Raw genomic sequence first — 16516 nt, forward strand, 5'->3', positions numbered from 1 at the left:
TCCAATACCTGCCACAGCTGATACACATAGATCAATGCGGCTTTGTACTTGGCCGTAGCACCTCCCTTAATATAAGGCTATATCATGTGCTGACTTACACAACCTGAACCACCCCAGAGCTGGTTGCATGTCCCTAGATTTGAGGCAAGCTCTGGATTTATGGCCAGTACAGGAGGGGGATGTTGAGCTGAATGTGACAGTACAAGGACCATATGCCAAATGGAGTCTGTGGCAGAAACACGGAAATACGAAGGTACCTTTCGGGTTTTGAACAAATAAATTGCCAGATGCTGGAGAGAGGGAAACCCCCTTTGAAAAACAGTTGCTTGCATGCTATTGTGCTCTGGTGGATACTGAGGAATTGACCCTTGGGCACGATGCAATTTTGAGACCTGAAATTCCAATAATACAGTTGGTGATGAGTTCACCCCCAAGACTCACAGAATTGGACATGCACAGGAAGCCAGCAGAATCAAATGGAAGTGCAATATACACAATAGGACCCGCGTAGGTCCCAAAAGCACAACAGTGTTGCATGAGCAGGTGCCAATGGAAGAGGCAGAGGTGTTGCATGATGTACCTGAAATACAGGAGTCTCCTGTAAAGTGGGATAAGCCATATAGGGAATTGCCCGTGGCAGACAAGAAGCATGTGTGGTTTACTGATCGTACAGCCAGGTATGTAGGGGCTAAGAGGCACTGGAAGACTTTGTCATACAATCCTGTGACCCAGACATTGTTGACCACTACTGGAGAAGGAAAGAGTAGTCAGTTCACAGAACAATATGCTGTGTATCAACTTTTGAAACAAGAATTGCCAGGAACATGTCATATTTACACTGATTCATGTTCCACTGCCTATGGATTAGCAACTTGGCTTCCCACGTGGCATGCTCATAATTGGATGATAAATGTAAAGGAAGCGTGTGGCAAGGAATTTTGGAAAGAGACCAGGACCTTGTCGACACAAAGTACAGTTACCGTGTATCATGTAAATGCTCATTGCTCCACCGACTCACTTGACCGCTGATTTAATTGCGTCACAGATGAAAAAGCTAAGATTTTAGAGGCCAAAGAGGCAATGCAGGATTCTGACCTGGTTAGGATTGCGAAGTGGGCACATCAGAAGTGCGTACACTTTGAAAAACAGATTACTAGCAGGTGGACAGAGAAAAGAGGGATACACATTCCCCTAGGTTTGATTAAAACTGTGATTTTGCCGTGCCCTGTTGTCAACACAGACCAGTCACAGAAGGTGAAGGGAGAGTTGAAAGAAGGAAAATTACCAGAGCACACTGATGTCTCTGCCCTTGTCCCTGTATGGTTAGGACCCTTCCCTTCCCCTCCCCTCTCCCGCTCTCCTCCCCTCAAGCTAGGAGTGATCACCAGACAGTGGAAGCTGACGTTCTGTGGCTGAACGAACCAGATGGATACTTAGTTTGCCGAAACCGATGAACTGTTTAGTGGAGATGGAGTTAAATGTGAGAGGGCTGTGTGTCTTTCACACAGAAGGACTGTTTGTTTAAAGAGAAAAAAGAACAACAAAAATGTGTTGCTATTGAAGAAAATGTTTTCGGAGTTAGAGACAAAAAAATAAATTGTTGATGTTGGATTTTTTTGGGCACAAAATATATAATTATGGCTGCTTCAATATTAGAAGTTCCAGTATTAATCGTTAGAGACATTAGGAGCATTACTGAGTTCATATGCTTGTTTCTATTTGATGCATTTATTTTGTGTGTCCATCAAATATCTGTTCTTGCAGAGTATCCAGATATGCATGACATGCTTTTATGATTTCACAGTTTTATATTTGTGTTTTTCAGTTAAGAAATGCAGTGCTTCAATCATAGTTGTGTTTTTCAGTTAAGAAATGTAGGGCCCGATGTAGGTGGCCCAAATACCGGTCAGTAACGGCGAAAATAGGTAAATTTCACCATTACCGACCGGTATTTAGGCATGTGTGATGTAGCGAGGGAATCAGTAATAAGGAATCGGTAAATACTGATACCTTATTACCGATTTCTAATGTACCGATCCGGATTTGCTGAACACTCAAATACCGAATCGGTAAATAAGAAACGGTAAAAACGAGAAAAGAGATGTAGAAATATTCGGTAATACCGAATTTCCTAAAAATCGGTATTTAGTAGTCTGTAATTAACACTGACTGAAAGCAGGTGGTAATCAGGTACAGTGTATTTAAGTAGTCCCAAAATGCAACAGTGTGATCACTATGGCGGCCCTCTATGTAATTGCAAGGTGGCTACAGCTACAGGGAGCAGGAGTAAGGATCTGGAGTCGGGAGGAGCGCGTTTACAGACAGCGCATCACACTCTTCCAACTGACTGAGGCAGATATCCATGAAAGGTACAGGCTACAGCCCCACACCATCCTGGACCTGATAAGGGACCTACACCCACTCCTGAAGCCTCCAACACCATGTGCAGGTGCTCTGTAGCCTACACCTACTTGCATCTGGCAGTTACCAGGGGGCGATAGCTGCGGAAGGTGGGGTGTCACAAAGTTGCCTGTCCCGTTTTTTTAACAAGTTCCTGGATGCCATGTTGCAGAGAATGCATCACTACATAAGCTTCCCAAACACACAGGCGGAACTGCTGAAAACCAAGACAACTTTTACCACATGGCACAGGTCCCGTATGTCATAGGGTGCATTGATGGGACACACATTCCAATCTGCCAACCTGCAGCCACTGAGTGCATCTACAGAAACCGAAAATCCACCCACTCCATAAATGTGCAGGTGATCTGCGATGCAGCCAACTTAATCATCGACATTGTGGGCAAATTTCCAGGGAGCACCCACAACTCATACATAGTCCAGAACAGTGGGATACACACAGGCCTGGCTTCAGGAGAATTTGGAGAAGGATACCTGCTAGCTAAATCACTGTCACACATCCTGATGTATACTGCTGATGAATGTGTTGGTGTTTGTTATTAATGGCACTCTCTTTCTCACTTAGGTGATAGCGCTTACACTATGCGGTCATTCATCCTCACTCCTTACCTAAACCCATCAACCTCAAGTGAGAGACAATACAATGTGGCACACAAATCAACACGCAATGTTGTGGAGCGCACGTTTGGATTATTGAAAAGCAGGTTCGGCTGCCCCCCCTAAAAGCAGAGGCGCACGTCTGTACACACCCATCATCTGCTCCAAAATCATCGTAACTTGTGCGATGCTGCAGAACCTTGCCACTAAGAAAGGTACAGAAGTTGAATTAACGGACTCTGAGGATGATGATGATGATGATGAATTTGCACAGCCAGAGCCCAACGCAGCAGGAGTGGTGCCAGCACCAGATGGGAGACAAAGACGGGCTGAGATCACACGCAACTATTTTTGAGTAAGTAAGGAGACACAGCCAGTTGTTGCATTTGAATGATGTAGTTTAATATTTTGGCACTAAGCCACTACACGAAGGACTCAACTTGCCAGTGCTATTTGTAACCACCCTATGACGATATAATGGGTTAAATCACCCAGTTAAGTACACAACGTGTGGCTTGCATTAACGCCTGCGGCCACGCACAACACTGCTGGATTCCCTTAGCAGACTTTCATCACTGGCAATCGATCCAGTGCCAGCCCCAAGGCATCTGCTGCTCCTCCTGGTCTCAGTTGCAGGGGGCGTTATACTGCTGCGACTTTTCGTCTCCTCACTGTCCCCCACATCACCTGCACCAGTATTGGCAGCCTGTGTAGTTAGGAGCACTTCAAGTACAGTTATAACTTTAACAAGCCCCCTTGAAACATCACGGCTGCAGTGTGCCAAGCCTTTCTGCATAGCCAAGGAGTGCCTGCAGAGCAGAGAAGGGGCCATGGAGAGGCGGTTCACTGCCTTTGTATTATTCTCCATCTTCTGCCTCTCCCTGCGCCGTGCCATCCTGTTCTCATCAAGCTTGCTGTACAGCAGCATCACTGACTGGGACATGTCCCTCATGACCTCAGCCGTTTCCTTCATGCCCTCAACCAGCGTCGTGGACATTGAGCAGACGCCCTTCTCTATGTTCAGCATGTTAGCATTCAGGTGTCTCATCTGCCACTGTACACATTGTATTGCTTTCCCTTTAAGGCGCTGAACCTTTACCATGTTCGCCTCCAGCCCTGCAAACACACCATGCTCCTCACACTGCAAAGGTGGACTGGGTTCCCTAGCCCTGCGGCATCTGGCACCTGTATGTGATCGCTCTGTGGTGGACTGCGATCCTGTATTATTGCCATCCTCTGGCAATGTCGACATTTCTCCACCCCTGCTGTCTTCCAAGGACAACTCCATCTCTTGGAATCTGGCAACTGCATGCCTCCTGGGTCTTGTTACTTCAGGTGGTGACGCTGCTGGTGATGCTGGCAGTGCTGGTGATGCTGGCAGTGGTGGTGATGCTGGCCTCGCTGGTGATGCTGGCAGTGGTGGTGATGCTGGCAGAGCTGGTGATCCTGGCAGTGGTAGTGATTCTGGCAGTGGTGAGATGCTGGCAGTGGTGGTGATGCCGGTGGTGGTGGTGTGGTGTGCCCTGCACTTGTAATGGCCTCCTCCGATCTCTCCTTCCGGATGTGCCCTTCCTGCCTTGTCATGTGCAGACCTGCACGATGTCTTGCCTATGGACACAACTTGTACATTAGCCCACTAGTCTGGCAGTACTACGTAACAATAATACATTTTCATTTCTGCCAATCTATCTTTCTGTCCTCTGCTTGCTTATCACTGATGTGTGTCACATGCCTTTGTGTTCAGTGGGATGACTATCATGATAGGTGTTACACTGACTACATCTCCCATAATGCTTTGCTGGTGTTTAGTAAAACCTGTAGTGGAGTGGGATTCACACTGCCTCATTGGGGAATGGGGTTAGGGAGTGGGGGGAGCAGATTGGTGTGCATGCTTCTTACCTTGTTTGTTCGCAGCTCTGGCTGAGCTGTCTGCATCCCTGATTCCGCTGACGCTGTCAGGCTCAATGGTGGACTCCACCAGCTCTTCCAGTACAGTCCTTTTTTTAGTACCTCAATTTCATGGGGGGAGGTCACTCCAATCGCATTCACATGTGCCTGTATTCCAAGTCATATGTTCTTTTCTCTGATTCTGGCACTTGCAAGGACTGCTTCCCAAACAGCTCTGTGTGTTGTTTGACCACCTCCTCAATCAGGACCTGCAGCTCCCTTTCATTGAATTTTAGCTTTCTTTTTCTTTCAGCACCTTCTTTTTCTGTCTCCTTGTTGGCCATTATGCAGTTTTTTCAGGAAAAGTTCTTACAGTTGCTCCTGTGTTCTCCTCTGCACTCCCTACCTCTCCAGAAGGTTCTGATTCAGTGCACCTGCATGGGTGTGGACACTTCCTGGTTGGGAGGTGGGGTGGATGCACAGGATTGGCTGATTCCTCAATTGCTGATATTTTGAAATACCGATTCAGTATTTACCGATTCGGTAAAACAGATATGGTAATACCGATCGGTATTGAGGATTTAGTATTGTTTTTTCTTATTTTTTTTACTGATTCGGTAAAAAATACAGATTTTTTACCTACATCGGAAATTCCGAATACTTTATACCGAATCGGTAAAATTCGGTATTTCACTTTTACCTACATATGGCCCGTATTTCTTTATCCACAGTTGTGTTGTTCATTTATGAAAGGCAGTCTTTCAATCATGACTATGTTTTCAGTTAAGACTTTGTTTTGAAGTAATTATCATATGCTTTTATGATTTCATAGTTTTATATTTGTGTCTTTCAGTTATGAAATGCAGTTTTTCACTTGTAGTAGTGTTTTCAATTCGGAAATAGTAGTTTTTCAACAGTTTTTGTGTCTTTCAATTTGGAAATGTAGTTCTTGTGCTTTCAGTTATGAATTGCAGTTTTTGTAGTGGTGTCTTTAGCTGAGAAGTTCAGTTTTTGATATATGTAAAAGGTGCTAGTCGAAGGTCATGGGGTGGAATGTAATGAAAGAGCCACTCTTCAACTACCACCATTTCTACTGACTTTAGTGTGTTATTTTACCCTAGCTTGAATATATTAGACGGTCCTGCACATGCCTGCTTCTCTCCTCTCTTGTAATCTTGTTGTTTTTTAGTGAGAGCTGTCATGGAGTAGAATAGTCTTGCCAAGAATAGAAGGTGTGGAATGCACTCTTTGGTTTCAAAGTGCAGTGATGTGATTGGTGGTGCACACATGTGCATTGTGTTGTTCATTGGTGAGCATTATGAGCTCTTACAATTGGCTTTGACATGGGCTCATGTCATCTTGTTTTCTGACTATTGGCTTTGACATGGCCCCATGTCATCTTGTTTTCTGACTTTGACTATTGGCTTTGACATGGCCTCATGTCATCTTGTTTACTGACTTTCCCTTGCTTGTGAATTATACGTGCTTACCATTGGCTTTGACATTGCCTCATGTCATCCTTTTGTCCTGGCTTTGCCTTGCTGCAGTTTCTCTGCGTGCACAGCAGTGCTTGCAAGTCGTTTGGGTTATTCACATTCTAGGTCTTTCTGTTTTTCTGAGCGATTGCTTTTGTATAATGTACTGTGGAAAGCCTTGTGGGAGCTTCGTCAGGATAGAGGCTGGAAGATGTGAGAATGTACAACTCTGTCTCAGAGTCAAAATACGGGAGCTTGGCCAGCCCCTGTCTTGGCCTTGATGTAGACTGGTACAGCCAGCTTGTTTTTTTCTAATGAGAAGGGGGTGAGGTTTTCTAGCGGCTTCGCCTCACGTTAAGTAATGATATTTAAGCTGGGAGCCGACTGGGTCAGGTGGGAAGTTCACCACAGAATAGAAGTGTGGAGGTGACGGAACTTGAGTCCTGATTGAAACTCCTTCCTGGGCTGTTGACCGGCTTCCTAAAGCTTGTGCTGGCAAGGATGATGCAACTTCAATCAGTGAGGTGTTCCTAACCATTATAGAATATATATATTTTCTACTCTTTGCTATTTATAAATACTGAATTTTATTTCAATTGTTCATTTAATCATTCATTTGACATTTGGGAATCTTCATTTACTGATATATTTGGCGTACCATTATAAACATTGCATTAATAAACTTGTGTGTGTTGTCTTAAAAAGCACCTGAATTTGTCTTTTTGCCTCCACATTGGGAGTGCTGTGCAAACGTGTATTATTTAAAGGGGCAGTGGTGTTATTTGCCTCCCAGGTGGAAGTGCAGGGTTTGGGTGTGTCCCTTTAGGAAAAGTACACTCATTACAGATCCTGACTAGTATCCTCAAGACTCTGAACACACTTCTGTTAGAACTAATATGAGAAAAGGGCCGCAGGAGGGTAGGGCTCTCAAAACTTCAGTTGGGAACAGACGGATGGCATGGGTGTCCCTGAATTCAAGGCATATTGCTATGCGAGTCAACTCCAGTGGCTATCATACTGGACTGCAGGTCATAGCCTCCATGAGATAGGGATGACGCAGCAAAAATTGGATCGGGGTATCCTTTATACTGTGTTTTTGTCTTGAGGGCGGACCCCACTTGCGGCACCCACTTTGCTAAAAGTAGCCCTTATCTACTGGAAAAAAGCAGTACAATACACAAAGAAGTTACTCCCCTACGACCCTAACATTCCACTAGTAGGGATCTCCACACCTACAGGAGTAATCACAGCTAGAAGCATTTTCAGGTGGACACGAGAGGGAGTGAACTCTGAAAGTGTGCTACGAGACCAGGGAACAAAGTATCCCACGATCCCATCATATATTACACACAGGCATCATCTGGTTCAATAAACTGAATTGGGCGCCAGATAATAAGGAGCCCCCAACGCACACATTAGTACATACACTATACCTCCTGAGTAATGAGTGACACTTGACCCTATGGCTGTACAGGGGTATTCCTTCCCATCCGGCAACTTCACTTTTAGCGCTTAGAAATAAATGGAATGCTGACATCAGGAGGGAATTATCAGACAAGGAGTGGGACTCCATTTTGGAGTATCCCACGAAGGTATCCTGTAATGCCAAATTAAAATTCATTCAATTTATGGCGTTACATAGGGTCTATCTCAAACCACACCAATTAAGTAAGATGTACCTGGAGGTGGGGGACCAGTGCCCCCATCGTCTTGTAGATGCTGCCGACTTGGTACATATGTTGTGGGCCTGTCCATGCCTAGTCACCTTCTGGGCAACTGTTATGAAGGTCCTAGGGACTGTAGAAGATGTAGGGGTGATATGGCAGAATACTGCATACTGGGGCTATCCTGTAACCACAAGAAACAGACAGTCCAATCCCGATTTGCTAATTTAGCTCTGGTACTATCAGAACAATCAGTCTGTATGAGGCGGAATTCCACAATGCCCCCTGCGACACTCACCTAGCTTGGAGAAGTGTTTAGATGGGGGAGGGCCAAAAGTATGACGATAAGGGGGGAAGGAAGTAGGGGTTTATGGAAGACTCCAATTTCATTGGAATGGGTTGCAATGTTAGAACTATATACATCTTCTGAACCCCCATCACCATGATACACTGTATTGTACATATTTACTGATCACTCCCAAGATGGAAATACAGAAACAGAACCACCAGGTAATAACAAAGCAGGAATACGCACAGCTGTATGCCATGCATTCAGGAATATACATGAGAATACAGCAGAACTGGGCAATTTATTGGCCTGCGAGAGGACAGGAGTGAGTTAGGGAGGGGCCGGGAAGGGAGGGAATCGAGTTCTGGAGTGAGGGAGGAGGGGGGACTTTTATTCTGGTGTACAGACTATAAATATACCAATGTTGCAAGTACTGTTACTGTGATATCTAAAACTGTTACCACAGCTCATACTCTGATTACACCTACTGTAGGTTGTAAAAGTTGTAGTGGTTGAATTTTTCAGCATGGATTACTGGTATGTACCCTGCAAATGTATACTTCCTGTCATGCCAGATTATTGACAGACGTACAGCTAACGTGTTGAATTATGGGTAATGAAGTCCGCTCATGATAAAAACAATTAGTGTGAACATTTGCGTTACCATATGGCTGGAAAATCGTTTAGTAAGCCAATTGGAAGGCAGTTTGGAAAGAGGTCAAAAGGGGAGGATGTACACCTTGTTAGTTTGGTCTAAAATGAGGACGTGGGATCTTACACGCTATGAAAGAGGTATGGGAAGGGTGAGGAGGGATATGAAAAGTAAGGTGTAGAAGTTGTGTTAAACATTTGGTGATGTGTAAGGAAGAAGTATTTAGTATCAGTGATTGCACCGACGTTCTAGAATTTGAAACGAAAAGTTAGACGGGGTTGGTGAGGATAGTTACAGCGCGTTGGGTTATATGCTGTATACTGATGCAGAAGTAAGAAGGGGGTTAGCACTGATTGTAGAGGAATAGAGGGGAGGGAAATGGAAAGGCTTCATATACCATTTGGCTTGAGGTAATTGCTCGTGGAAAACAGGGTGGAAAATGTGATTGGGATTTTTAATATGATTTGGCTGGAAGGTAAATGCTGTGCCATATGGAAAATGGAAGACAAGGCATGATGTTGTGAGAAAGGTTTGCATTGTTTATTAAGTTTTGAAGCTGCATAGACTGTTGGTGTATGATAATCTGTATATAATTAAATGATGGTATAACATGATGCTGAATGTTAATTGGTGTTGTTTTGTTGTGTATATACAGTGACCCCCGACGAAGATCTTTAACTAGCCCGAAATGCATTGGGTTTTTATCTAATAAACGCTGTTTCAAAATTAACCTGGCACTTATCGTGCTCTTTCAAGAGGTCTGGATGGGCACAGGTTGAACACCAGAAACATGAAAAATGGAAAGGGGCGACCACTCGGTCCCCCCGAACGTATGGCGGAGTGCCTCGATCCCCCCGGGAAGCCATTTTTGGGCGGGAAGCGCGTCTCAGCTGGTATGCCCGAAGCGGCGTAGCCGGGGCGCGCTTTTTCCCGCCCTAGAGTGGGCTGGCCTAGACACCGACGGAGCCAGCCCCGCCCTAGGGGCAGGCAGGGGCGGGTTTTCGCCCGCCCTGAAGACGGATAAAAAGAGACGCAAGACCAGAAGACGTCCTCTTGTTCTTGTGCTCCGAAGCTGCACCTCCTCGCTACACGTGAGCTCGGGACGGAACGAAGAGCCAATTTTGAGCGTTTTGATCTTTTTTCTTTGTCTTCTAGATACTTCCTCGGTGAGATGCCCAAGAAAGGCGCAAAGAGAATGACGACCGACCAGATGGTGCGGGCCCTTTGCAAAGAGATGTCCGACATAAAGAAACGGTTGGCGGAGCGAGACGGGGAGGAGGGTTCGGGCCCTGCGCCGGCTGGAGGGAGACCTAAGAGGCCGAGAAGGGTTCCAGCCGGTGGAGACGTCCCGGTTCCCTCTGCCCCGCTCGAGGCGCCGACCCCAGTACCGATGGAGGGGAATCCAATCCCCGTTGTCGTCACCCCGACTTCCAAGGAAGACATGCCCCCCGAGCTGGCAGCACAGCTAGCAGCATGGTTGGGGGATAGTAGTGATGGCGCCACGGCTGCCGAGGCACAGGCGCTGATAAAAGGGCTTCGTGAGAAGAGAGATGCAGCTAGAGTGACTGCGCCGTTGGCGGGAATAGACAAGCCGCAAGCGGCAGATGCTGCGTCCAGTTCAGGTAAGCGGCCATTGCCGATTGCAAGGGACGAGTCAGCACCCTCTCGTAGAGAGAGATTGGGACAACATGTGCCTTTAGCTATAAAGGAAAAGATCTGGGCGGGGGAGTACGTGAATATTTTCTCCTTGCTTGTTGATCATTATGAGGTGGAGCATGTTAAAAGTCAGAAGGACCTAATGCATCCGAGTGTTTGGCGCGCAAAGATGGCCGCCTTTAAGGTAAATGAGAATATTGGCAACTGGGGCAATGCGTGGGGTATTTTTACATCAATTTTGGGGGAACGTAGGCCCGAGTTGCTTCCTGAGTTTCCCATTTATCAATCACGAATAATGGGTTACTCGACAGCGTATCAAGGTAACCATTGGTTTTGTTACGACAATCTGTTCAGGAAAGAAAAGGAACATAACAAGAGTTTGACTTGGGATTGTTATGATTCTGTAACATGGGATAAAATGAAAGAATCGGGAATGTTAAGAATGCCATTGGTTGGGAGCACTGTTGTTGATTACTCCCGCCAAAATGTGGGGACGCCCTTTCGACCAAGTTCGAGCACCGACGATCAGTCAAGGCCCGCAGGCAATACAGGGAGAAAGGGTTTCTGTTTTAATTTCAACAAAGGGAAATGTACCAGGCCTCCGGGATCGTGTAAATTCAAACACGAATGTAGTACGTGTGGGTCGTCCCATCCTGAGTCATCGTGCAGAGCCAGAACGGGTGAGAATGGGGGTAAGGGAGGCGCCAAACAGGTCTAAGCTAGTCCGAGGGGCGCCTTTACCAACCCCGATTGATACCTTGGCAATGATTCCCTGGCTCAGCGAATACCCGGATCGTACTTCTGCTGGGGTGCTGCGGAACGGTTTTACACATGGTTTCCGCATCCCGGTGGGGGACTTTCAGGGTGTAGGGATGTGCAAAAATCAACTTTCCATTTTACAACATACATCTGTAGTGCAAGAGAAAATTCAGAAAGAAGTTAGCCGGGGACGGGTCGCCGGCCCGTTTAGTGTGCCCCCGGTACCGGATTTTGTTTGTTCTCCGTTAGGGGTGGTCCCCAAGAAGGACCCAGGTGAGTTTCGTTTGATCCATAATCTGTCAGCTCCACATGGTTTTTCTGTGAACGACGCAATTGATCCTGAAGTTTGTTCGGTGCGATACGCATCGTTTGATGAGGCAGTAGCCATCTTGAATCGCCTGGGGCCCGGGACGTTGATGGCGAAATCTGATATCGAGTCAGCGTTCCGGTTGCTCCCGGTACACCCAGACGATCAGCGTCTTCTGGGATTCGGGTTCCAGGGGTCATTTTACATGGATAGGTGTATGCCAATGGGATGCTCTATATCATGTGCTTATTTTGAGCAATTCAGTACTTTCCTGCAATGGGTGTTCACTAAGAAAACAGGTTTCCGAAATGTAATGCACTACCTTGACGACTTTTTGTTCCTTGGCCCCGCCGGAAATCCCGAATGTGCTCAGGCCTTAGCTGAATTCTGTGTGTTGATGGGTCATTTTGGCGTGCCATTGGCACCGGGTAAAACTATGGGTCCCACGACTTGCCTCGAGTTTTTGGGGATCGAGTTGGACTCAAGGGAGGGGTGTTTCCGTTTACCAGCTAGCAAAGTGTTGAAATTCAGGGCAGCCCTCCAAGTATGTTTAAATGTATCTAAGGTTACACTGCATCAGTTGCAACAATTAGTGGGAAAGTTGAACTTTGCCTTGAGGGTGATCCCAATGGCTCGCCCCTTTTCCCGCTCAATTGCCCAAGCGATGGTTGGCCTAAAAGAGGGTCATCATCGCACAAGGTTATCGGCCGAGGTCCGCCAGGACATGCGGATTTGGTTAGCATTTTTGGCGGACTTCAATGGCCGAGTCGTCTGGAACAAGCCAGCCGTGTCCTCCGAAGAGCTTGGGCTATGGACAGATTCAGCAGGAAGCATAGGCTTTGGTGCCATCTTCGGCACAAAATGGTCGGCACAAAAGTGGCCCCTATGGTGGCACGAGAAAGGGCTGACGAGTAATATTGCCTTCCTTGAACTATTTCCCATTCTGGTGGCCCTGAGAACCTGGCCAGAAGGGTTCAGAGATCATTCTGTCGTGTTCTGGTCCGACAATATGACCGTGGTAGAATGCATCAATAGTCAGGCAGCCCGTTGTAAATTGATTTTGAGGCTGCTCAAAGAAATTGTCTTACTGTGTATGCAACTGAACGTGATATTCAGAGCAAAACATGTCCCAGGGGTGATGAATCAGGCTGCTGATGCACTGTCTCGTTTTCACATGCAGGCTTTCTCGGGTTTCCTTCCTTCAGCGGACCCAGAGCCGGCACCCTTCCCCGAAGCTCTCTGGTCTCTCGGTGCCCCGAACTTCGTCACCTCGTGGGAGAGAGTCTAGCACCCAGGACAAGGAAGGCATATGAAGGGGCGTTTCAGGCCTATTTAGCCTTTTTGGGGGCAGAGAGAGGGGGACTTTGGGGTCAGGAAGAGTGGGTAGTATTTTTTCTGATGTCCTTACGTAGGGCTGGGAAATCGGTGGCTACGGCCCAAAGGCATCGTGCCGCCATTTCCTTTGTTGCCAGGGCCCATGGCATCCAGGACCCGACAGCGTCTTTTTCAGTACAAAAGGCGCTGCGTGGGTGGCAACGCCTAGAGGGTCGCAGAGTAGACGTAAGACGACCGATAGGTCTGGATAGGTTGTCCCAGTTACTGGCCACACTCCCTAACACATGCTCGTCTCCTTTCGAGACCTGTTTGTTCCGGACTGCATTTACGCTGGCATTTCACGGGGCTATGAGAGTTAGTGAGCTGGTTGCAAGGAACAAACAAGATGTGGCGGGGGGCTTGTGCAGGGAACATGTTCAGATCAGGGGCGATGCGATGGTTGTCTCCTTTCTCAGGTCCAAGACCGACCAAGATGGGAGGGGGGACTGTACGATCATTCGCAGGATCCCCGGGTCATCCATGTGTCCGGTACAGTGCTTAGAAGATTACCTAGCACGAAGGGTGGCATCATGGGGGGGGGCATTGTTGAGGCATGCAGACGCCACCCCGCTGACGAGGTTTCAGTTTCAGCGGGTGCTTGCAATGACCATTGCCGCAGCGGGCTTGGACCCGGGCGAATTTGGGACCCATTCCTTTCGAATAGGGGCTGCCACTGAGGCTACAGCCAGGGGTCTTAATGTAGAACAAGTGAAACGTGTGGGGCGCTGGTCCTCCAATTGTTATACAAGGTATGTGCGATTGCACATGTTGTGAAGCTGTAATCATGTACTCACGCTTCTTGTCTTTTGTTTGTTTTCAGTTGCGCAAGCCTACGCCGCAGGGCGGACTGTGCAGTCGACCCAACACCAGGCCAGCGGTCACGCATCACCGGCTGAGAGAAAGGAGGTGTGGGTCGTAGGCCACTCATACGTGAGACGGGCCGCAGACGTATTCAAAGCAGGTGACATGATTCACGTACCTGGGGAATACGGGTACAGAGTGTCCTTCTACGGAAGAGGCGGTCTCTGTATTGACCAGTTTCAAGCATTCTTTGAGGGTTTGTTAGAGCGGATGAGGTCACCGCCGTCCATAGTCATAGTGCATTTGGGGGGCAATGATTTGGTCACCACCGGTAGACGACTTCTCCTGGAGGCTATGCTTTCCACGGTAAGTTGGTTAGCAAGGAGAGTTCCGGGGTGCATAATTGCGTGGTCTCATATGATCCCACGAAAAGTGTGGCGGGGGGCTATCTCGATCCCTGCTTTGAATCATTCCGTTAGAAAATTGAATAACAAAGTGAGTAGGTTGTTCCGTTCCAAGACATTGCATTCGATCTCGCATAGTTGTATTAATGATGACAGTATGTATTTGGGGGATGGTGTGCATTTGTCGAGGGTTGGGAATGAGTTACTCATAGGAGACTTCCTAGCTTGGTTAAAATCGTTGAAACATGACCTTTAGGTAGGAGTTTTGTGGGGGGTCCGGATAGCCGGTCAACTATCCGGACCTGTGGCGGTAAGGTCATGATCGGTGAGCACTAATTGGTAGATCCCTATGAGTGGGCGTCACCCAACACGGATGGGAGCGCTCGGGAGAGGTGGCCATTGGCCCCTCAATGGGGAGGCGGTCCCGTCTAAGGGCGGGTCGCCGGAAGTAAAGGAAAGGCGGTCAAGGCCCCTTCCTTTGTAGGAGGGGTTACAGCCCCCTCCTGGGGAATTTCCCGGGGCCAGTGTCATCTGCGACGGCAGATGCGGTAAGTTGTGTGGGGTGGGGGGAGGTCCACGATACCTTCTAGATACCACACACAAGTCTTCGAACGACCTTTAAATGGCGTCGAGTCTTAAGTGCCCCCGTCAAGTCAAGGGAAATTGTTAGTAGTTGCACTTGAGGTAAGCCTCTGTGCTGTCGCCCCTCCCAAGTGGGAGGGGTAAGTCTGGTTAGGGATCTTGACACCGGTTATGACCTTGCCGTTGGCCCTTAAACGTTAGGATGTACAATTTCAGTGTTTCTAGAGAATGTTTTTTGTAGGATGCTAGTTCGGCTAGGAGAACCTCTGTATTAGAGAATATGTTAAGGTTAGCCAAACATCGCAATGTGATAATGAAATTGTACATAACATGAAACGTTTAATGTCTTAATTTTTTGTTTTAATAAATACGGCCGGGATGGTTACTCCATCCCACATCCAAAAACTTTAAGAACTGTTTCCGGTTTTCCTCCTTTTGGGGATTGTGTTGAGAGGGGGTGGCGGGTATCTCAGCCATATGGAAAGGGGCGACCACTCGGTCCCCCCGAACGTATGGCGGAGTGCCTCGATCCCCCCGGGAAGCCATTTTTGGGCGGGAAGCGCGTCTCAGCTGGTATGCCCGAAGCGGCGTAGCCGGGGCGCGCTTTTTCCCGCCCTAGAGTGGGCTGGCCTAGACACCGACGGAGCCAGCCCCGCCCTAGGGGCAGGCAGGGGCGGGTTTTCGCCCGCCCTGAAGACGGATAAAAAGAGACGCAAGACCAGAAGACGTCCTCTTGTTCTTGTGCTCCGAAGCTGCACCTCCTCGCTACACGTGAGCTTGGGACGGAACGAAGAGCCAATTTTGACCCACCCACCAGCCCCTGAGGACAGCAAGTTGTTGTGCAATAAAGTGAATTTATAAGTTTGTTCTTTCCATTTCGTTTACAGGCTGTGAGAGTATCAGTTTGTTGTTGATCATAATAAAGTATGGTGAATATCGTGTAGGTTGTTATGATTAAAATGATTTGATGTAGTGTTGCATTTTATGCATGTTCTTTCGGTCGTAGCGACCAATGTTTTCATAGGTTTGAGTAAGAATTGTCGTATTTATTTTTTGGTAGGCGGTAAGGTCATGATCGGTGAGCACTAATTGGTAGATCCCTATGAGTGGGCGTCACCCAACACGGATGGGAGCGCTCGGGAGAGGTGGCCATTGGCCCCTCAATGGGGAGGCGGTCCCGTCTAAGGGCGGGTCGCCGGAAGTAAAGGAAAGGCGGTCAAGGCCCCTTCCTTTGTAGGAGGGGTTACAGCCCCCTCCTGGGGAATTTCCCGGGGCCAGTGTCATCTGCGACGGCAGATGCGGTAAGTTGTGTGGGGTGGGGGGAGGTCCACGATACCTTCTAGATACCACACACAAGTCTTCGAACGACCTTTAAATGGCGTCGAGTCTTAAGTGCCCCCGTCAAGTCAAGGGAAATTGTTAGTAGTTGCACTTGAGGTAAGCCTCTGTGCTGTCGCCCCTCCCAAGTGGGAGGGGTAAGTCTGGTTAGGGATCTTGACACCGGTTATGACCTTGCCGATGGCCCTTAAACGTTAGGATGTACAATTTCAGTGTTTCTAGAGAATGTTTTTTGTAGGATGCTAGTTCGGCTAGGAGAACCTCTGTATTAGAGAATATGTTAAGGTTAGCCAAACATCGCAATGTGATA

This window comes from Lissotriton vulgaris, chromosome 11 (genome assembly GCF_964263255.1).
Source record: "Lissotriton vulgaris chromosome 11, aLisVul1.2, whole genome shotgun sequence".
In the NCBI taxonomy this organism is placed as follows: domain Eukaryota; kingdom Metazoa; phylum Chordata; class Amphibia; order Caudata; family Salamandridae; genus Lissotriton; species Lissotriton vulgaris.